The 22,408-nt window shown below is 41.4% G+C and overlaps 1 protein-coding gene across 1 annotated transcript in view; it reads right to left on the reverse strand.

Annotated features, from left to right (window-relative positions):
* The window catches only part of LOC140210733 (cadherin-8-like), a 341,499-nt gene that overhangs the window by 17,131 nt on the left and 301,960 nt on the right, over window positions 1-22,408 (reverse strand). The gene's annotated exons all lie outside the window — the stretch shown is intronic.

A 22,408-nucleotide genomic window follows, 5' to 3' on the forward strand; every position in this document is an offset into this window, starting at 1 on the left:
CTTAACATGGAAAAGATCACAAGACATTGGAGAGTGTTATGAACACAGCCAACCTTTTTTTTATGCCATGGAACAATACTGTTAAGCAAGGGGTCCATGAACCCCTGGCCTAGGCCATTACAGAACACAATCTTCTCCCTATTGCTTCTGTTTATATATTTCACTGCCTCAAAGAACCAGGCTACATGATCAAAGACCCTTCTCATTTCGATCATCTCTCTTCTCCAACTTCCTACTGGGCAGAAGATACCACCAAGGGAGCATGTACTGTCCCAGTAAGCTCAAGGACAACTTCTATCCCACTGTTATAAAGCCCTTGATTTGACCTCCTCTATGGTAAAGATGAACTGTTAACCTCTCATTCAACCTGATCATGGACCCTGCACTTTGTCTATCTTGATTGCGCTATTTTTTTGTAGCTGTAGCATGATTTTCTGAATTCTCTTTTCCTTTTGAACAACTCTGATGCAGGATCTTTGACCTGAAGTGTTGAATCAGATTCTTTTTCAATAGATGCTGCCTGACACGAGGTGTGTTTCCAGCAATTTGTGCCATTAGTGTGGAATTGATTTATTTGCCAGTTGTAATCCAGCCCTCAGAGCAACATTGCCCAGCAATCCCTAGCCTAATCATGGGACAATTTACAATGACCAATTAACCGATCAACTGGTACATCTTTGCCCTGTGAGGAGGAGCACCAGGAGGAAGTCCATGAGGTCATGGTGAGGACAAATGAACTACTTATAGACAGTGGTGGGAATTGAACCTTGGTCACCGGTACTGTAAAGCATTGTGCTAACCACTGAAATATTGGCTGTTTATTCCAAACTTCAAAAAACTAACCTCCTCTCCACAGACTCCTTCTCACTGCATCGGTAAAACTGCCAACACCACCAAAGAGCCACTACCGCCTCCCCAGACTCTTTCTCTTTTACTCCCTTCCTTCGGGCAGAAGATCCTCCTCTCTCTTGCAGATTAGCCTGACTGCCGAGCGTTTCGCTTTCCTTTGGTTTTAATTTCACACTTTAGGTGCCTACAGTGTTTGATCTCCAACATTCCACATTTGATGCTTTATGTGAATACAATATGATTAAAAAGGATTCTATGTATTACTAAACAGAATTAATCTCCCTGGTTTCTCATGGTGTTCTAGAATATAAGACATGACAGACAATCTATATCCAACTGATCGTGTTGCCAGTGAATTTGTTTGAAAGATTAACTGTAGGCTTATATAAAGTATAACAAGTGGCAAACTGGTCTTTGGTGACAGCATAAAGTAGGATGATAAAAAAACAACCACTCAGTTTACATCACGTTTGTTTTTTATTCCATTGCTTTTCAAAAAATCCTTCTACCCATTAATCAGCACCATCCAGTAATTGGTAGAACTCCAAACTTATTTTAATCTTTTCAAATGTTCATCCTTTCAGTGCAATGAGCTAGATCATGTTTGACCTGATTCCCAATGCTTGCATCCCATACACTTCCTAATTTCCTGGTGGGATAACTGCTGCAGGTGGTGGATTAAGGCCCCAGGCAGGAGGTCCTGAGGACCTGCTCCTGAACTGTCCTAAGGACACTTTGATATGTTGCTTCTCTCAAAGGCTAATTCCATCATTTGATCTTCAGGGACATTTAGAACCAACTTTAGTGCATTTTAATAATTCATAAAAATTAACAAGTACTTTAAGGAAGTATATTTATTTAGAATCTAAAACATGTTTAGGTCATGTAAATTAATGAAAATATTCATAATTAATCATTTTATTGGGTGGTTGATAATGGATGATCACCCAGTGAATTCAAGGTCCTATTTCTGTAATGACTTACTGACATATTCCACTCTTCCCTCCTACCTCTCCTCACAGTCCTCCACCCTGCTCTCATGACTATACCCCTTCTCCACACAAAACCACCATGGTGGGCTTCACAGCTGAACAGGTGAGAAGACAGCTTAAACGTCTCAACCCAAGCAAGGCTGCAGGACCGGATGGTGTCAGTACCAGGGTGCTCAAAGCCTGTGCCTCTCAGATATGCGGAGTACCTTGCCATGTCTTCAACCTGAACCTGAGGCTCCGGAGTGTTCCTGTACTGTGGAAGATGTCCTGCCTCGTCCCTGTGCTGAAGACGCCGCGCCCCAGCAGCCTCAATGACTACAGACCGGTGGCATTGACCTCCCACATCATGAAGACCCTGGAGAGACTAGTTCTGGAGCTGCTCCAGCCTATGGTCAGGCCACACTTAGATCCCCTCCAGTTCACCTACCACCCTGACTAGGAGTTGAGGATGCCATCGTCTACCTGCTGAACTGTGTCTACGCCCACCTGGACAAACCAGCGAGCACTGTGAGGGTCATGTTTTTTGACTTCTCCAGTGTGTTCAACACCATCCGCCCTGCCCTGCTGGGGGAGAAGCTGACAGCGATGCAGGTGGATGCTTTTCTGGTGTCATGGATTCTTGATTACCTGACTGGCAGATCAGAGTATGTGTGCTTGCAACACTGTGTGTCCGACAGAGTGATTAGCAGCACTGGGGCTCCACAGGGGACTGTCTTGTCTCCATTTCTCTTCACCATTTATACCTCGGACTTCAATTACTGCACAGAGTATTGTCATCTTCAGAAGTTTTCTGATGACTCTGCCATAGTTGGATGCATCAGCAAGGGAGATGAAGCTGAGTACAGGGCTACGGTAGGAAACTTTGTCACATGGTGTGAGCAGAATTATCTGCAGCTTAATGTGAAAAAGACTAAGGAGCTGGTGGTAGACCTGAGGAGGTCTAAGGCACCGGTGATGCCTGTTTCCATCCAGGGGGTCAGTGTGGACATGGTGGAGGATTACAAATACCTGGGGATATGAATTGACAATAAACTGGACTGGTCAAAGAACGCTGAGGCTGTCTACATGAAGGGTCAGAGCCGTCTCTATTTCCTGAGGAGACTGAGGTCCTTTAACATCTGTCGGACAATGCTGAGGATGTTCTACGAGTCTGTAATGGCCAGTGCTATCACGTTTGCTGTTGTGTGCTGGGGCAGCAGGCTGAGGGTAGCAGACACCAACAGAATCAACAAACTCATTCGTAAGGCCAGGGATGTTGTAGGGGTGGAACTGGACTCTCTGACGGTGGTGTCTGAAAAGAGGATGCTGCCCAAGTTGCATGCCATCTTGGACAATATCTCCCATCCACTACATAATGGACTGGTTGGGCACAGGAGTACATTCAGCCAGAGACTCATTCCGCCGAGATGCAACACAGAGTGTCATAGGAAGTCATTCCTGCCTGTGGCCATCAAACTTTACAACTTCTCCCTTGGAGGGTCAGACACCCTGAGCCAATAGGCTGGTCCTGGACTTATTTCCTGGCATAATTTGCATATTACTATTTAATTATTAATGGTTTTATTACTATTTAATTATTTATGGTGCAACTGTAACGAAAACTAGTTTCCCTCGGGATCACTAAAGTATGACTATGACTATGACTACTATGACTTGAAGGGCAAGAGATAGCCTTACTTTTGAATTGAATTGACTTTATTTCTGACATCCTTCACATACATGAGAAGTAAAAATCTTGACATTACGTCTCTGTCTGAATGTGCAATGTGCAATTTATAATAATTTATAGTAAATAGTATGTACAACAAGACAGTCAATATAGCACAGAAGTGCAGTTACATCAGCATGAATTAAGCAGTCTGATGGCCTGGTGGAAGAAGCTGTCCTGAGCCTGGTGGTCCTGGCTTTTATGCTGTGGTACCATTTCCCAGATGGTAGCAGATGGAACAGTTTGTTGTTGGGGTGACTCGGGTCCCCAATGATCCTTCGGGCCCTTTTTATGCACCTGTCTCTGTAAATGTCCTGATTAGTGGGAAGTTGACATCTACAGATGCGTTGGCTGTCCACACCACTCCCTTCAGAGTCCTGTGATTGACAGACTCTCCTCCAACTAATCCACCCCTTCTTCCTGCTGCCTTGGAAAAGTAGCTAAGATAGTTAAGGACACCTCCCAACACGGTCATTCTCTTTTCTCAATTCTCCCATTGGGCAGAAGATACAAAAGATTGGAAGCTCATACCACCAGTTTCAAGGGAACATTGTATCCCACAGTCATCTGTTTTTGAATAGAACACTCAAAGTCTGAAAGATTAAATCTTGATCTCCCAGTCTATACCTCCTTGTGGTCTTTGCATTGTATTTGTCTACCTGCACTGTAATTTCACTGTAACCGTAGCACTGTATTAAACATTTTAATTGCAATTCCCATTCCCATTCTGACATGGTCTCCTCATTTGCCAAGATGAGCAACACCTTATATTTTGTCTGGATAACCTCCAACTTGATGGCATGATTATTGTTTTTCCCTTTTGATAATTCTTTCCCTTCCCCTCTCCTCTGCTTCTATTCCCCACACTGGTCTTCTACCCCTTCTCACCTGCTTATCAATTCCCCCTAGGTCTTCTCCACCTTTCCTTTTTCCTGTGGTGCACTCTCCTCTCCTATCAGATTCCTTCTTCTCCAGCTCTTTACCTTTCCCACCCACCTGGCTTCATCTAACACCGTCTGGATAGCCTCTTTACCCTTTGTAACTTTGGCATCTTTTGTCTTCTCTTCTAGTCCAGAAGAAGAGTCTCGATCTAAAATGCCGACTGCTTATTCTCTTCCATAGATGATGCCTGACCTGCTGAGTTCCTCCAGCATTTTTTGTGTGTTAATGCATTATGTATTCTTTCTACTATCTCAATGGACTTATGTATGCAATGATCTGTCTGGTAATCATGTATACTATATCTCAGTACACATGACTATACAATACCAATACAAAGTCCATAGGAGCAGAATTGGAACATTTGCCCAACCAAGTCTGTTCTGCCATTTCATCTGGGCTGATCAATTTTTCACTCTCAGCCACAATCTCCTGCACTCTCCTTATATCTCTTCACGCCCTGACTAATCAAGAACCTATTGATCTCTGCCTTAAATATACCCAATGGCATGGCCTCCACAGCTGCCTGAGGCAATTAATTCCACATTCACCACTCTCTGGTTAGAGAAGTTCCTTCTCATTTCCATTCTAAAAGGATACCCCTCTGTTCTGAGGCTATGTCCTCTTGTCTTAGAAACCATATGAAACATCCTCGCCACATCTACTTTATCCCAGCCTTTCAACATTTGATAGGTGTCAATGAAGTCACACCTCATTCTTCTGAATTCCAGTGAGTACAGGCCCAGAGTCATCAAACATTCTTCAAATGACAAGCCTTTCAATCCCAGAATCACTTTCGTGAACCTCCTTTAAACCCTCTCCAATGTCACCAGACGCTTTCTTAGATAAAGGGCCCAAAACAGCCACATGTGGCTGAACACATTAGGGCAACATTATTGTTAGCCAGCAGTTCCCTCGGGATCTGCTGGTTAAAGATCACTGCCAGGCAATGCAATGCGAATCTTAGTAAACATAATCTCTCCTCTCCATCAAATAGAATGTAGAACTCAGAACAATACATCACAGTACAGGCTCTTTGGGCCATGATGTTGTGCTAAACTTTAAATCTACTCTAAGTTCAACGTGGCTCTTCCCCCTACATAGTTTTTCTATCTTGATTCTTGATTGTGCCTATCTAAGAGTTTTGCAAATGCCCTCTATAATATCTGCCTCCACCCCCACCCCTAGCAGCTCGTTCTATGCACCCACCAATCTCCATGTAGAAGATGAAATCCTGGCATTCCCCCTATACTTTCCTCCAATAGCCTTGAAATTATGCTCCCTTGTATTAGGCATTTCCACTCTAGGAAAAAGTCTCTGGCTATTCACTCATCCATACCTCTTGTTACCTTGTACACCTCTATCAAGTCACCTCTGATCTTCCTTCGCTGTAGAGAGAAAAGCTCGTTCAACCTTTCCTCGCAAGACATGCTCTCTAAAGCATGTTGTTTTGTTGTATCAGTGAGTCCATCTGCCAAGGTCTGCTTCTTCCATTTTAAAGGGTTGCCTGATGGTCCTGGTGAACTCTGATTACTTCAATAGATCTGTTAGGCTGAGGGGATATTATTGCTTATTAGCAGCTAATGGAGGACAAGCACTGGAGGAGATGAGGATAAGGACGTGAAAAAATGCCTTTTAGCCAGGATGGATGAATAGAAGGGATTTGTGTTGTTACAGCAAAATTACAACCTTGAGACATTCCAAGCTGCTTTACAGGCAATGATGTTAGAATGTGGGAAACAAAGCTGGCACTTCACACACAAAAAGCTATGTGAATCATAGGCTCATCAGTTCATAAGCCCATGGTAATATTGTGATAAATATCTTCAGACGTACATTGAAAAGCATCTTGACTTGGTATGGGAACGCCAATGCACAAGATTGCAAGAAGCTATTGAGTGTGGTGGACCCACCCATTTCCAACATGGATACAGCTCTCCCCACCATCAAGGGCATCTAGAAGAGGTGACGGCTCAGAAAAAGGACATCCATCGTCAGTGATCCCTGCCATACATGCCATGCCATTAGGCAGAAGGTAGAGGGGCCTGAAGACCCTCACCTCAAGCTACAACAATGGCTTCTTCCTCACTGCCATCATGTTCTCGAACTGACCTGAAAAAACTCTAACACTAACTCGGATGATATTTCATTAATCTTTTCTTTAACTTGCACTGATGTTGTTGTGCTAATATTTGTCCTTGACAACTTCCCCTGTTCTTGACATATTAGATGGAAAACTAATTACAAACATCAATGATAGATAAATTTGTAACACTAAGCATCAATAAATGTTCAATTTACCTCACAAACACAATTCAGTGAGAACATTTTTTCCACTACTTATATTCAGAACTTAATCAAGTAACAAACATATACATATACACTCAGTAGTCACTTTATTAGGTATCTCCTAATAAAGTATTTGTACAATGATCTGGGTTTACATGTGGGAACAGATTGCAAGGAATGCTGAAGTTTGATGACAATGGTTCCAGCTACTGCCCCATGGGTATGGCTGCAACTAGTGGAATACTGAAGATACAGGTCAGACGTGGAGAGAGCCCCACTGGAAAAAGCCCAAAGCAATCATTTCTAATGAGCTCAAATGCAGGTAAAGTGACTGTGATTAATTTTTCCTCTTCGCACTAACAACCTAATCACATCTGTACAATTGCATTTCACCTCACTGCTGAGTCAACCTTAGTTTCTCACTCTCATTTCCTTCCCTGAATGTTACAATGAAAAGCTGAATGCATTTTGCAAAACTGAAATTACATCCTCACAATAAACCCTATAGTTTTCTTTCCAAACAAGATGCAATTTGTGGTGACAATTCACTGCCATGTGACAATTTGAATAGTGCTAGAAATACACTCAGTATCCACTTTATTAGGTATGTCCTGTATCTAATAAAGTGGCCACATGTTCATGGTCTTCTGCTGCTGTAGCCCATCCACTTCACGGCACATGTTGTACGCCTATAGATGTTCTTCTTCACACCAGTTTCGATACATGGTTTTTTTGCAATACTGTTGCCTTACTGTCAGCTTGAACCAGTCTGGCCTTTATCCACTGTCCTTGACCTTGACCGCTCATTAATAAGACATTTTTACCCACAGAACTGCTGCTCACTGGATGTTTCTTTGTTTTTTGCACTGTTTTCTGTAAACTCTAGAGACTGTTCTGTGTGAAAATCACAGGAGATTAACAGATTCTGAGATACGTAAACCACTGGCAACAACAATTATTCCATGGTCATAGTCACTTTGATCACATTTCTTTCCCTTTCTGACGTTAGGTCTGAACAACAACTGAACCTCCTGACCATGTCGGCATGTATTTATGCATTGAGATGCTGCCACATGATTGGCTGATTAAATATTTTGCATTAATGATGAGGTGTACAAGTGTGCCTAGTAATGTGGCCACTGAGTGTATACACAATGGCAGAGAGAGTTGGAGGTTTTAATTTATATAGTTGAGAATGACACAAACAATGCAAGAACAATTGAAGGTGAGGATGATATTTACAAAAACTAGTTGCCTGAGTTGCACAGCTTTGTAAGGTAGGTACAAGAGCCTCGGGACTCGCAACACCCAGTCCAAGAACAGTTACTATCCCACAACCATCAGGTTCCTGAACAAAAAGGGATAACTACATTCACTTGCCCATCCATTGTTCCCATAAGCAATGATCTCATTTTAAGGACTCTTTATCTTGTTATATTGTGTTTTCATTATTTATTGCTATTTATTTATATTTGCATTTGCACAGTTTGTTGTCTTCTGCACTCTGGTTGCTTTCATTGATCCTGTTTGAGTTAATATTCCATAGATCTGCTGAGTATGCATGCAGGAAAATAACTCTCAGAGTTGTATATGGTGATATATATGTACATCAATAATAAAATTGAACTTTGAACTTGGAACTTTAGAGAGAATGTCTGATGAGGATAGATAAAGCAATCTAGGGCTTTTCTCTTTGAAGTGAAGGAAGATGAGGGATGATTTGATAGAGATGTACAAGATAATAAGAGGTATAGGTAGAATGAATAGCTAGAGATATTTTGCCCAGGCAGAAATGGCTAATACCAGAGGTCATAAATTAAAGGTGATTGGTGGAAAATATAAGGAAGGGGATGTCAAAGGTAGACTTTTTTACACAGGGAGTAGTGCATGGAATGTACTGCCAGGGGTAGTGGTAGAGTCAGATACATCAGAGGCATTTAAAAAACTCTTAGATAGGCATATGGATGATAGGAAATGGTGGAGGGAAGGGTTAGATTGATCTTAGAGTAGAGAAGATAAGCGCAACATCGTGGGTTGAAGGGCCTGTACTGATCTATGGTCTACATTCTATGTACTATTTAATGTTCTGCTCCAGCAAGTTACAACATCTGACTCTTATCTTTTATTTACTCGTAACTTGTTTCCTTTTCCTACTTATCTGTAGCTTTGCTGAAGGCAGAAATGTGGTAGGCACTGATTCATTAATAGGAACGTGCATTTGTGTAGCCACTTTCTTGCTGCAAGTGAACTATTTTCTACATATCTGTTTCACAGTGAGGTGACCATCAAGATGTAGAGTCTCATGGTATACTATTAACACTCCAACAAACTTCTACTGACGTACTGTTAAACATGTCCTGACTGGTTGCATCATTGTCTGGTATGGCAATTTGATTGAACAGGAGTGTAGTAGACTCTGCCCAGTAAGCTGTATCACAGGTACATCCCTCCCCACCGTTCGTAGTATTAACAGTAGGTGCTGTCTCCAAAGGGCAACATCCATCTTTAACCATACTGACCAGTCAGGCCTTGCCATCTTTTCACAGCTATCATCAGGCAGTAATGCACAAAGTGCCATTAGTGCAAATATCTAATCAGCCAATCATGTGGCAGCAAATCAATGCATAAAAGCATGCAGATATAATCAAGAGGTTCAATTGTTGTTGAGACCAAACATCAGAATAGGAAAGAAGAGTGATCAAAGTGACTTTGACCATGGAATGATTGTTGGTGCCAGATGGGGTTGTTTGAGTATCTCAAAAACTGCTGATCTTCTGGGATTTTCACACATAACTGCCCCTAGAGTTTCCAGAGAATGGTGTGAAACCAAAAATAAATAAATAATCCAATGAGCATCTGTTCTGTGGGTGAAAATGCCTTGTTATGAGATAGGTCGGAGGAAAATGGCCAGACTGGTTCAACCTGACAGAAGGTAACCTTAACTCAAATGACCATGTGTTACAACAGTGGCGTGCAGAAGAATTTCTCTGGATGCACAACACGCTGAACCTTGAAGTCGATAAGCTACAGCAGCAAAAGACCACACTGGGTTTCCCTCCTGTACCCAATAAAGAGGCCACTGAGTGTCAAGTATATTGTGCTTTCTGTTATTGTTTTTCATAGTATTGCCTCAATGCACGGTGACTTCCACAAGCAAAAGAGTGAAAAGCAGGAATATGATATCAGGATAATTAGCTGTGATCTTGTTGAATAGTGAAGCAAGCTTCAAGTGTTGAATAGTTTACACTTGCTTCCATACCCTATGTGTCCAAGTTTCCTTTTTACCTTACCTTAAGGGAGTGAGTTTACTGCTGTGGCTGCTGTGCCCACCAATGTTCAATGAGAACCGGATTTTAAAAATTAACCCACATATCCTGGAGAAACACACAAAAGAGTTGGAGGAACACAATGGGTCAGGCAGTATCTGTGGAGGGCATTGGGCAGTCGACATTTTGAGTCAGAACCCCTCAAATGGAATGGAAAGAAAAGTGGGGATATAGCTGGTACTTAAAAGGTGGAGGGGAGGGGTGGAGAAAAATATTGGTGGGTGATAGGTGCATCCAGTTGTGGGAGGTGATTTTGATAAGAAGATGGTGGAAAGGGAAGAGTGAAAATAACATAAGAATTTGAGAGTTGAAGGGTGAATGTGACAAAGGGCTGAAGAAAATGGAATCTGATAGAACAGGACAGTAGACCATGGAATAAAGGGAAGGAGATGAGGAGGGGATCTGAACAGAAGAATGTGTGAGGGATGGGCAGATGGAAAGGATGAGGAGTGGAGGTCAGTACGATGAGGAAGTATATAGGGGAAAGTGTTTTCAGAAAATAAGAGAAATGTATGTTCATATAATAAGGTTGAAGACTACCAAGAAGGAATATCAGGTACTGTTGCTCTAATCTGCAACTAGACATGTGTCTCTATTTATCCTGCGAAGTATTTCCTGCATGACTTGTTTTTCTCTTATATTCCGGATTTGCATTCCCTTGTCAAATCTGATTTCTTTCAGCTCCTAAAAGCCTTCCTTCTGAAAATGTTAATTTACTCAGAGGTTTGACTTCACTTCCCTTATTATTTCTGGTGTTGAATCTGCAGTCACAATCAGCATCTGTATCCCTCAAATGGCCTTTTGTGTGTTTTCTATCGGTTTATCTCTTTTCTCTTTCAATTCAAAATCTCATTCCATTCCTCTTTAATTTATTCTTTGACTTTCAGCATGGAAGGAACTTACTGAATACATAATTTTTGGGTTGACTTGTTTAATAATTAGTCATCTTCACAGGACTATTTATAGTATTTGGTAAGAACCAATCTATTGGGAGTGCTACAAAAGTCAGAAGGACAATCCTGCCAGAATATTTTCATATAAATTTTACTTTTTTTTCCTGACACATTTGAATACTTTGTCATATAGAACTTAACAAATTAATTCAATGATTTCAATAAGACATTGATGAGACCACTCCTGAAGTACTTCACATACTTTGATGTCCATATCTAAACAGGAACATGCACAACATAGAACCAAAGGAGTATAAGGCATATTAGGCCATTCAGTCCATTGAGTCTGTTCCACCATTCCATCATGGCTGATTATGTTATCTCCAGCAACCCCACCCTTCAGTCTTCTGCCTATAACCTTTGACATTTTACTAATCAGGAAGCCAACAAACTCTGTTTTAAATATAACCAATGACTTGACCGCCACAGACATCTGAGACAAGGAATTCAACAGATTCACCACCCACAGTCGAAAGAAATTCCTCCTCATCTCTGTTCTAAAGGGATGTCCCTCTATTCTGAGGCTGTGCCTTCTGGTTCTAAACTTCCCTACTATACTCTCCACACCCAATCTAGGTCTTTCAATATTTGATAGGATTCAATAAGAACCCTCCTCATTCTTCTAAACTCCAGTGAGTACAGGACCAGAGTCATCAAACACTCTGACCGACTGTATCAGAAGTTCACCATGAATATTATAGAATGATAAGGCTTAGTGGGACATAATGTCTTCACCTCAGGAGATCAGGATGAACGCCACAATCAAAAATGGGATTATGAATGCTTATGAATGCTTCTGAATGCTCTTTAACTTTTGGAATTGATTGATAAATGCTTAAAAATAATGAAGCATTAAATCAAATGCAATCGATTAAAAATATTTAAAGTGAATGACATCATGAGAGTTATAAATAGGGCGAAGGCACATAGCATCTTAGTGACATTTAGTGAGATCAAAACGTAAAGGGCATGAGTTTAAGGTGAGGGGGAAGAGAATTACAGAAATATGCCAGAAAAAGCCTAACAACATCATGAAGGATCCCACCAATACTGCTTATGGACTGTTTGCCCCATTCCCATCAGGGACGAGGTTACAAAATATCCATGTCAGGACCACCAGACTCAAAAATAGCTGCTATATCCAAGCAATAATGCTGATCAACACCTTCACCCATTAAATCACCTCACCACACCCCTAACTACCGCTACTTATCATTTCCTGTCAGTCACCTTATGTACAGACACTCCTGTGCCTAGCATCAGTTTATACATATACAATTAATCTATGTATATAAGCTATATTATGTATTCATATTTATTGTATTCTTCATCTTCTGGCACTGCAGCAGATCCAGAGTAACAATTATTTCATTCTCCTTTACACTTGTGCACTGGAAATGACATTAAGCACTCTTGACCCTTGAACTTTAACTTGACTTGGTAGAAACCTGCAAGCAACTTTTTCACCCAGAGAGTGGTCTGTATATAGAATGATAGACTTAGAGGAAGTGGTTGAGACAAGTCCATTCACAACATGGCAAAGGTACGTAGACAGGTACATGGGCCAACCATGTACAAATGGCATGAGCTTAGATGGGAATCTGGTTAGCATGAAGCAGTTAGACTGAATGGCCTGTTTTCTGTGTTGTGTATCCCCATGATTCTGTGATTCAATACTCTTCTCTCTTGCATCCATTTCTTCACGTTCTGGTTAACGTGCCAGCTTTTCCTGCATTGAGTGTAACGTGATGGACAGGGTGGTAATTAAGAGTCTCTAAATATCCTTAATGTATCTCCCTCTACCACTCGGTGTGTAAAATTATTTGGCTCTGTCATTGTGAATATGTCCCTAAGACTTTTGCACAGTACTGTATATAAATGGTACATACATAAAGTGACATTAGGCACAGGAGTATTTGTACATAAAGTGTATGGGCAAGAGGTTTACCTCTGACATCTCCTCTAAACTTTCCTCCAAAAGTATGTCTTCTCCTATTAGTCTCCTTCTTGGATAAAGGCTCTGGCTGACCATTCCGTCTCTGCCTCCTATTTTCTTAAACACTGCTATCAGGTCACCTCTCACCCTCCTTCACTCCAAAATGAAAAGCCCTAGCTCGCTCAACCTATCCTCATAAAACATGCTCTCTAATCCAGGCAGAATCCTGTATTAGATTTAGATTTCCAATATCTGCAGTATTTTAATTTTCAATTAGTGGGATCGGTTCCATCCAATACCACAGGGCAGAGATGAACTCTTCATGATCTGTTAAGTGTCCTAAGTGAAGAGATTGTGATTTGCCTTTGAGGAGTTTGTGCTGTATTAGCAGGCTAATGAATGCTAAATTTAGCAATCCAATTCAGAGTTAACACACCGGAGCAGTGGCCTTTGACAAGGAGCAAATCATCTTGGGGCTGCATAAAGGAAATTTTCTCCTGTCACTAACCAAGTAATGTCTTCCTTTGCCGCATTCAACACTGATACTGGCTGTCAACAGTGGATGCATTGCCTGGTTTCCCAGTGACAGGATCACAAGAGGGTTGTAGATTCCATCAGCATCATTATGGGCACAACAATATGATCCAGGTATGTACAAATCTCTCGATAAAAGAATTGCCTCATGCATCCCCTTTAAACTCTCACCTTGAAGCCATCTCACGTTTTTTATTTAAGGATACCGCATGGCAATGCCCTTCCAGACGAATAGGCTTCTACCTCCCTATTATACCCATGTGACAATTCCATCTTTGGAATGTGGGAGGAAACTGGAGCATCTGGAGCAAACCCACACTGTCATGGAGAGAACATACAGTCTCCTCACAGATATCAACAGGAATTGAACCTGGGTCACTGGCTCTGCAATAGCATTATGCTAATCACTATGCCACCATGTTGCCCCAGTTGTATTTTTCACTTCCATCCTAGCATAACCTCCCCACCTTCAAATGGCAGGGCCTCAAGAAGGTGACAGCTATTGCTAAGGACCTTCACCATCCAAGACATGCCCTTTTCTCATTACCACCATCGGGGAGGAGGTACTAGAGCCTCAAGATCCATTCTCAATGTTTTAGGAACAGCTTCCTCCTTCCCATCAGATCTCTGAATGGTCCATGAAACCATGAATACCAACTCACTATTCCTTTTTTCACAACGTAATTATTTAATTTTTGTAACTTACAATGATGTTTATGTCTTGCACTACACTAATATCATAAAATAACAATTTTCACGACAGATATCAGTGCTAATAAACCTGATCTTGATTCTTATTCACTCAGACACCACACACTTTCGCGAATCTGATTACAACTGCTTCAGAGAGTGAGCATCATGACTACAGTGTGGACAACCTATCTACACAATCCAACATTGTTCCTTCTCTAGAGTCCTCCAATACCACTACCCATTCCCGAGATCTTTCCATCAAGAAGGAAAATTGTTACAACCTAACTGGTAGAGGAACTTGTGACACAAGACTGCAGGTATTGGAATCTTGAGCAACAAGCAAGATGCAATAAAAACTCAACTGTCCGCTGGAACATCATCACCTGTATGTAAATGTCGGCCCAGATCAGAGGTGATTGCTGATTGTGTCGCCTCTGATCTGGGCTGACATTTACGTGCCGGGCGGCACCTAATTAATTAGCTTGTTTATTTCGGCTTTTTTCTTAAAGATGTGCTGGTTGCGTTCCGGCTACCACTGCACCCTGCATGCTTTGCGGCAATGTATCGGTCCACAGCCCAGAGGTTGGGGACCACTGATTTAAAGGACATCTAGGGAAGGATAATAAATTCTGTCTCCTTTAAAAACTCACAGCCAAAATATTAATTTAAAAAATTGCCATCTGATTGTTACAGCAGCAGATCCTTCTAAGTCTTTGCTTGGTTGATGTCCATTTTACATTGCTTTAACTCATTCGAAACTGCAATGTCCATCCCCAACTTGCACCATCCAATTCGCCATTGTCTGGTCCTGTTATTGGCTCCCAGGCCACTGACCAATTGATTTCATAAGTTTGTGTAATCATCCATATCTAAACACAAAATAATCTGCAGATGCTGGGGTCAAAGCAACTCTCACAACACGCTGGAGGAACTCAGCAGGTCGGGCAGCATCCGTGGAAAAGATCGGTCGATGTTTCGGGCTGGAACCCTTCGTCAGGACCGTAGGGGGAAGGGGCAGAGGCCCTATAAAGAAGGTGGGGGGAGGGTGGGAAGGAGAAGACTGGTAGGTTCCAGGTGAAGAACCAGTAAGGGGAAAGATAAAAGGGTGGAGGAGGAGAGGCAGGGAGGTGATAGGCAGGAAAGGTGAAGAAGGAATAGGGGAAAACACAATGGGTAGTAGAAGGAGGCGGAACCATGAGGAGGATGATAGGCAGTTGGGGGAGCGGGCAGAGTGACATAGGGATAGGGGAAGGGAGGGGGAGGGAATTACCGGAAGTTGGAGAATTCTATGTTCATACCAAGGGGCTGGAGACTACCTAGATGGTATACGAGGTGTTGCTCCTCCAACCTGAGTTTAGCCTCATCATGGCAGTAGAGGAGGCCATGTATGGACATATCTGAATGGGAGCGGGAAGCAGAGTTGAAGTGGGTGGCTACTGGGAGATCCTGTCTGTTGTGGCAGATGGAGCGGAGGTGCTCGACGAAGCGGTCTCCCAATCTGCGTCCGGTTTCACCGATGTAGAGGAGGTCGCACCGGGAGCACCGGATGCAATAGATGACCCCAACAGACTCACAAGTGAAGCGTTGCCTCACTTGGAAGGACTGTTTGGGGCCCTGAATGCTGGCAAGAGAGGAGGTGTAGGGACAGGTGTAGCACTTGTGCTTACAGGGATAAGTGCCAGGTGGGAGATCCGTGGGGAGGGACATGTGGACCAGGGAGTCGCGGAGGGACCGATCCCTGCGGAAAGCAGAGAGGGGTGGAGAGGGAAAGATGTGCTTAGTGGTGGGGTCCTGTTGAAGGTGGCGGAAGTTGCGGAGGATAATGTGCTGGATCCGGAGGCTGGTGGGGTGATAGGTGAGGACAAGGGGAACTCTGTACCTATTGTGGTGGCGGGAGGATGGGGTGAGAGCCGAAGTGCAGGAAATGGAGGAGATGCGGGTGAGGGCACCATTGATGACAGCAGAAGGGAAACCACGATCCTTAAAGAAAGAGGACATTTGAGATGTCCTGGAACGGAAAACCTCATCCTCGGAGCAGATGCGGCAGAGACGGAGGAACTGGGAATAGGAAATGGCATTTTTGCATGTGGCAGGGTGGGAAGAGGTGTAGTTGAGGTAGTTATAAGAGTCAAATATCCATATCTCACCCCTTGCTTAACTTTGAAGCATCTGCTGGCATTAATCCCTACTTAATCAAAGTTGCCTACTTGCGACCTTTGAATTTCCGCTGCCAACTTCCTAAACTCTGACATTCCATCATGAATTCTCATCTTCTTGTTTCTTAATAATTTCTTCATTAAAGCTTGCCATTTTGACTAATCTTTTGGCAAATTAACCTAAAATTTTACATGGACAGTATTAATTTTTGAGAATCATTTCTTTCAGCAATTATGATTGAGAGCTAAATGTTGGTCAGGTCATAAAGAAGAACATCTTCATTCATAGAACATATAACAATAGAACAGCACAGGACCAGTCTATTCATCCCACAATATGTGTGCCAACTAAGATGCCAAATTAAACTAGTTCTATCTGCCTGCACATGATTGTTATCCCTCCGTTCTCTATATGTTCATGTGTCTATCTAAATGCCTCTTAAACACCACTATTATATGTGTTTCTACCACACCCTCTCGCAGCCCACCCTGGCAGCTAACAATCTCTGTGTAAAAAAATTATTGTTCTGATTATCTCCTTTGAACTTCCCCCTCCCACTTCAAAGCTCTGCCATCTGCTATCTGATACTTCCACCCTGAGGAAAAGATACTGATGATCTACCCTATGCATTCCTCTCATAATGTTATGATCTTAGTGTCACAGAGACATAGAAAAGTACAGCACAGAAACAGGCCCTTCAGCTCATCTAGTCTGCACCAAACCATTTAAACTGCCTACTCCCATCAACCTTCACTGGGATCATAGACCTCTATACCCCTACTTTCCATGTACCTATTCGAACTTCTCTTAGACATTGAAATCCAGCTGGCATGCAGAACATGCACCGGCAGCTCGTTCCACACTCACCATCCTCTGAGTGAAGAAATAACCCCTCATGTTCCCCTCAAACTTTTCAACTTTCACCCTTAACCCATGACCTCTACTGTAGTCCCACTCAGTGGAAAAATCCTGCATGTATTCACCCTATCTATACCGCTCATATTTTTGTACAGTATCAACCTATCAAATCTCCCCTCATTCTGCTATGCTCCAGGGGATAAAGTCCTAACCTGTTCAATCTTTTCTTATAACTAAGGTCCTCCAGTCCCAGCAACATCCTTGTAAATTTTCTCTGCACTCTTTCGACTTTATTTACATCTTTCCAACACGTAGATGACCAAAACTGCTCCAAATTAGGTCTCAGCAACATCTTATACAATGTCAACTTGAACTGATCTTCTATCAGCAATTTTATCAACTTCATCATCATAATATTGGCCTATTTGAAAGAGAGCAGAAGAGGCCTCATTTTTAACATCACAGTAGAAGGCCAAAAGCCCATATTCCCCATGAGATACTTGGGCTCAGCAGATGCACAAGCAGGAAGGGGCAGCAGTAGATGGGGCAGCTCCTTCAATAACAATAACAAATATAAGCCTATTTTTTGTACACATCAGAGAATAAAATTCCATATGTGCTGCTTTGAAAGTAGATTGAAATAAATATGTGTTCTTCTCATTATGGCATCAATTTTAATTGGTCTGTCACATGGGATCACAATGTCTGCATCCACTCTATTCTTCCATTGGGCAAAAGGTACTAAATCCTGAAAACACACAATACTAGGCAAGGGACTGTTCTAATCTCACTATTATACAGCTCTTAAACAGACCTATTGCACAATAAAGTTGAATTCTTGCACTGCAAATCTGCATTTCAATGACTTACTCCTTATTGTCTACCTGCAGTACATGGATTCTGTAACTGTATCAATGTGTTCTACATTCTTTTACTGTTTTTCCCTTTACTTAATTTACTTAATTTACTTAGATTTACTTAGATTTCGACAGATTTGTATGGATAGCATGTAAAGCAAAATTTCTCACTGTATCTCAGTATAGTGAAGATTTAAGATTAGCTTTATTTGTTGCAAGTACATCAAAGCATCTGAACAAATGGAGCCAAACAATGTTCGCATCATCATTTGTGATGTGTCGAGACAGCCCGCAAATGTTGCTATGCTTCTACCACCAACATAGCATACGCACAATCCTAACCGTACATCTTTGGAGCTCAGCAAGAAACTAGAGCCTCTAGAGGGGAATCATGTAGTCACTGGGAGAATGTACAGATAGTGGCAGCTATTTAATCCCAATCTACAGATTGTTTGCACTGTATAGGGTAGCAAGGTGGCATAGCCGTTAGCAAGATGTAGTGACAGCTCAGGGCGTCAGAGTTCGGTGTTCAATTCAGATGTCATCTGCAAGGAATCTGTACATTTTCCCCATGGAGTGCGTGGGTTTTCTCAGAATCCTCCAGTTTCCTCCCGTAATCCAAAGGCATACCAGGTAGGTTAATTGGTCATTGTAAATTGTCCCATGATTAGGCTAGGGTTAAATCAGGGGTTGCTGGGCAGTTAGTCTCAAAGGGCTGGAAGGGCCAATTCCACACTGTATCTTGTGGAATAGTAAAAGAAGTAAAGTGTTACGCTAACCATTACACTACTGTGTTGAAATGATAAACCAATGAACAATTAATGCTGAGCTCTGAAATTTCCTCTGTAAATATTCCCTTCTTCCTGGTCCTCACTTTTATTATAGTGGACTTCTTTTTATCTAAATAAACAATAGAACTTGACTTTATGACTTCTCATAAAGGAGATAAACACATCTACATGAAAAGTTGACACAGGAAAGCAGCATCCATCATCAGGGACCCCCACCACCCAGGTCTTGCCCTCTTCTTGCTGTTGCCATCAGGAAAACAAGCACAAGAGCTTCAATATTTACACCGCCAGTTTCAGGAACAGTTATTACCTCTCAACCAACAGGCTCTTGAACGAAAGGGGATAATTCCATTCAATTTTACTTACCGTATCGTTGAAATAGTTCCACAAACTATGGATTTACTTTCCAGGACTCTTCATCTCATCTTCTAGATATTTATTGTGTGTTTATTTATTATTGCTATTTCTTTCTTTTTGTATTTGCACTTCTGCACGTTGGTTGAATTCCCAAATTGGTGCAGTTTTTTCATTGATTCTATTAAGGTTATTATTCTATTATGGATTATTGTGTATGCTGGCAAGAGAATGGATCTCAGCGTTATATATGGTGACCCAGATGTAATTGAAAATAAATTTATTTTGAACTTTCGAAGTTTGAACTCACTATAACATTGCTGCATGACAACAGCTCTCTTTACAACTACTGAGTATAAATTTCAAAGATTATACTTCAAAGTTCAAATTACATTCATTAACAAAGTATGTATAAATTTTACAACCTTAAGGTTTGTCTCCTTACAGTCAGCCACAAAACAAGAAACCTGAAATAATCCATTAAAAATAAAGACTAGCAAACACTCAATGTGCAGAGAGAGAGAAAAAGCTTACATGTATGTTGATTGGGTAGGAGGTGGAATACTTCTTTAGGGCGAATAAAATTGTGGAGTTGCTTTGGTTAGGCAGAACACCATATAAAGGGTCCATGGAGAGGGGGGTGGACATTCTATATGGAACTCTATCCTTCAACATCTCATTTTATTGCAATCCTTAAGATGCTTCAAAATAAAAAGGGCAAAGTTTTTGTCCCCTGACCTGAAATCTTCCATTTCCTAAAACTGTAATCACCTTTTGTTCCTTCTTCTGTCATTTAATTTCACCAGCCTATTAAAAACATTCCCTTCTCTCTCTGCCCCTCGTACTTTTTCAATACAGTGTACAGCATCATACACTGGATGAATTCCTCCATCAGTAACTATCAGGAATTAATGCATAGTTTTACAGTTTTGTAGTAGAGTTCTAATTTGTCCTGTCAGGGTTTTGGGGCCTGAGGTGAAGTCAGGCTGGTTCAGCTAGCTGCTCCACTTTGAACTGAACTAAGGGATCGTGGAAGGACTCACTTTGTAAACTTCAGTTCATGACCCTATTTGCTTGCATTATCATGCACGATTTGTTATTTTTTTCTCTCTACACATTGGATGTTTGACAGTTTTCTTTTTTTTAATAGTTCCTCTGGGTTTCTTTGTTTCGTGGCTGCCTCTAAGGAGATGAATCCCAAGATTGTATAAAATAGACATACTCTGAAAATAAGTGTACTTTGAACTTTGAACTTTGATTTCATTGAAATACATGTCGTTACTCAGCTAAACAGTAGTTTTTATTTTTATACCTTTTTAAGTATTTCCAAAAACTTTGGCTAACTGGGGCAGCCGCTTAATTGGACCAAAATGTATCGGCCCCAATTAACCAGAATACACTGTATTTATATTTCAGCATCTAGCAAACAATGTCCATCCCTATTTTCGTTTGAGAAGGCGGAAACTACTGGTTAGGGTTTGTAAGACATACGTGTGCTATGTTGGTGCCAGAAGCATGGTGACTCTTGCAGGTCCCCCCTCCCCCTGCATATACTTGGACTGTGTTCACCATTGATGCCAATGATGGATTTCACTGTATGTCTCAGTGCTTCAATGTACATGTGACAAATGATCAGTCCCTCTCCCTCCCTCTTGCTCGATGCTGCCGAAGGAAGGTGCTGGAGTCTTGGGACTTGGGTAAGGTTTAATCAATGCAATTTGTAGATGTTATGATTTGTTCCTTGTTCTGAGTTATTCCTTTTTTGTTGCTATTTTGTGCCACTTTGATCAGAGCAGACCGACTGTGTGGCCTGCAGTTAGGGTTGCCAACTTTCTCACTCCCAAATAAGGGACAAAAGTAGCAGTCAAATACAGGACACTTGTGTTTACCCTGAGAAAGACTACCATGACCATGAAGCCTTGTGCGGGCATCTGTGTGTGCCTGCGTGATGTGCGCATTGCGTATGCGTGTACGTGCCAATTTTTTTCTAGAAATTGGTTTTGGCTTAATCTTCCCGACTACATTATTTCTACTTTATATAGACTGTGTATTTATCATATCATTCCTGCTTTTACTGTATGTTAGTGATATTTTAGGTTTTATGTGTTATTTGGTATGATTTGGTAGTTTATTTTTTGGGTCTGGGAATGCTCAAAATTTTTCCCATAAAAATTAATGGTAGGTGCTTCTTCACTTCACGCCATTTTGACACGAAAGGTTTCATAAGAACGCTGTAACTTGGCGGGGGAAATACGGGACAAAGTCGGTCCCATAAGGGACAAACCAATTTAGTCCAAAATGCGGGATATCCCAGCTAATACGGGACAGTTGGCAACCCTACCTGCAGTCAACGAATGACACAGTGCTAAATTGAACTGAACTGATTTTTTTTTCTCTTCTATATGATGCATTGCCTTGAACTGCTGCTGCTAAGTTAACAAATTTCATGTCACATGCTGGTGATAATAAACTTGGTTCTGATTCTAATTGTGAACTAAACTGAACATTATGAGACTGTTGCAATGACTCTGTGGTTTGATATTTTCTATTTTGTGCTTTTTTTTTGCCTGTTTGCACAATTTGTTCTCTTTTTGCATGTTGGGGGTTTGGTGTTTTCTTTGAATGAGTTCCATGTTGTTTCTTTGCTTTGTGGCTGACTGTAGGAAAACCAATCTCTGGGTTGTATATTGCATACATAATTTGATAATAAAGGTACTTTGAATCTGCGAAAAATAAAGCTAATCTTCATCTCTTTTATCTTTACATTTTATGCCACCTTGAATTAGCTATTTCCACTTTGGGAAAAAGTTTTTGACTATTCATTCGATCTATGCATTATGTACATCTCTTTTAAGTCACATCTCATCCTCCTTCACTTCAAAGAGAAAATCCATAGCTTGCTCAACCCATCCTCATAATCATGCTCTCCAATCCAGGTAGTATCTGCACACTCTTCTGCACCCTCTTTAACTCTTCTACTTCCTTCTTATAATGAGGCGGCCAGAATAATAATGAACAATCATAAGCCAATCCCATTAGGTGATGTTTCAGGTTGAAAATGCTTCAACAGAATTGAGAAAAAGAGAAATAAACTTTCTTATGACTCCTCCATCCCCAAATTAACTCAAAATATTTTATAACTCAAAAGGCACTAAATAGGTGGTACCGACAT

The sequence above is a fragment of the Mobula birostris genome, chromosome 15 (assembly GCF_030028105.1).
Source record: "Mobula birostris isolate sMobBir1 chromosome 15, sMobBir1.hap1, whole genome shotgun sequence".
NCBI lineage: Eukaryota > Metazoa > Chordata > Chondrichthyes > Myliobatiformes > Myliobatidae > Mobula > Mobula birostris.